This window comes from Myotis lucifugus, unplaced genomic scaffold (genome assembly GCF_000147115.1).
Source record: "Myotis lucifugus unplaced genomic scaffold, Myoluc2.0 scaffold_128, whole genome shotgun sequence".
Lineage (NCBI taxonomy): Eukaryota > Metazoa > Chordata > Mammalia > Chiroptera > Vespertilionidae > Myotis > Myotis lucifugus.
Window position 1 is genome coordinate 56,154 of NW_005871176.1, and position 2,354 is coordinate 58,507.

Below are 2,354 nucleotides of genomic sequence, written 5' to 3' on the forward strand. Positions count from 1 at the left end.
GACCGCGGAGCTGCACCAGGCTTGCGGTTAGCTGGAGCCGCCGCAGAGCTAGCCCGGCCTCTTAAAGGGACAAGCAGCTTCCGCAGCGCTCGTTTCTGGATTTAGGTAGCCCTCTCCCCCACGTCCTCTGCCAAGGAGACTCCGCTTCTCTCCCACCCCAATTCCCAGGACCCAAATTCCCACGGGGTACGGAAAACCTCGGCCTGGAAGGGCTGGGGAATCATAGGATCCGAAGGTGCATCTGCACCCCATCTGCAGCTTAGATCGACCTTCCCAGGATAAGGCCTCTCTTGTGCTGCACGTTCCCCACGCGGCGGACCCAGGCAGGCTCCTCCACCCCTTACCCCCAGGTTCCGCCTGGGCACTGCAGAGCCCTCTAGTCCCCCGGCCCACGGAGGTGCCACGCCGATTAAGGGGATACGGGGGACGGGGGAGGGTAGTCCCAGTGAGGACCATTCAGGAATATGACACCCTCTTGCTCAGCCTGGGCTGCTGTTGCTCCGCCCGCCCAGAATGACCACCTCCACACCACTGCACACTCACACGCTGAGATGTAGCTGACCCCAGAGCTGGAGGTCCATTTCATTGAGTCACTTAGGGGGCAACGTGCGGGAGGAACTCATCTGGAGGGTGGAGCCAGCCCGAGGACGCATTCATTCATTCATTCATTCTTTCATTCATTCAAATCTGTTTTCAGATCTACCACCCCAAGGACCAAGTTCTCCAATCTGGTGTTCGCTGGAATGAATTTGCAAACATCTATCTTTTTTTAAATGATAACAATAGCTCTCATTATTGAGTGCTTGGTATATGTCAGGTGCCATACTTAATTATTGTCCCCATTTTACCCAGGTCACTGAGACCAGAGAAGCAGCAGCAAGCAGTCCCAAAGCTAATACTCTGTCCTGCCCACTCCACTGGCCTCTTGTCCATTTCCCCATTTGATCCTCACCACAAACCTCGGAGAGGAGGTGACGCCTACCTTTGAATGTCTTTGGGTTGCATTCTGTGTGCACTTAGCAAGATATGTGGCATGTTCCAGATTGTTCTGGACACATTTTTTAATTGAAATTTAATATTTGTCTTGTTATTACATTTGGTGTTTGTTTTGTCTCATTGTGTATAAGCTTGAGGGCAGGTACCCTGTTTTACAGGGACAATGGCTTGGTGTTCTCAGCAACAAAAGAGACACAAAGGTGACATGGGCTTGCCCTGGGGTGAGGTTGAGGCTGTGGTGTTTGCTGTTTTTGATTCACTCATAAGAGCAAACCCTCCACATGTTTCCTTCCCTCACCTCTAGCTTCTTGCTTCCTGCGAACATAGGCTCACCTATACAACACAGCCTGAAACTGCCCTGCCGTGAAACCTTTCTCTGTTTATCCCAGCCCAGTGGCCACTGCCCTTTACTCTTTGTTCTCTCATCTCTTGGTGCTTTTCTTGTTTACTTAACCTAAAGAGTCAAACCCCTTTGCCTTAAAGCAGGAGTTCCTAGACGTCCCCAAGGGGGCTGAGGATAGAATTCTGAAGGGTTTGTGACATTGGGATGGACAAAAGTTTATATCTCCATTTTTCACCAATCTCCAAAGGTTACTTAGCATTTCCTTTGATCATGAATGCAGCCACCAGGTAAAAAGTCCCTGTGATTTTGTCACTAACAAAAATCGCAGATATTTTCATATCACACTTTAGTTACTGTAGAAATCTCAAAATTTTGTTTAAGCTACCACAACTCTGAAATGAAGGTCATATCAGGCTCACCACTGAATCTTAATGGATTAATAAAGAAGCACATGTTATTATATCCCAACAGTTTTTAAATACTTTATAATTGTATTTTAGTAAAAATTGTTTCCATTATAACCCTAATGCAATTTTTAAAAATTATTCGGAGGCCCTAGCTCGTTTGGCTCAGAGCGTTGGCCTGCAAACTAAAGGGCCCAGGGTTCGATTCCCATCAAGGGCACATGCCCGGGTTGTGGGCTCGATCCCCAGTAGGGGGCGTAATGAGAGATTCTCTCTCATCATTGATGCTTCTATCTCTCCCTCTCCCTCTCTGAAATCAATAAAAATATATATTTATTTTTTAAAAAGTTATCCTGAGAAGGGTCCACAGTCTTCACCAGATGCCCAAGGGGCCTGCGGGACAGAGGGGTTAAGAAGCCACACCTGGGGAGCGGTGCCCTGCAGCCTTTTCTAGGAAGAATCTGTTCTGCCAACAGAAGTGTCCTGGAGTTGGAGTGTGAAGCCTGCCGGGGGGGGGGGGGGGGGGGGGGGGACCAAAGAAAACCCGGCCCGGGGCCTGAAAAGGCCCCAAAAATCCCTGGACCTTTTTTGGGCCTTTTTTCCCGCCCCCA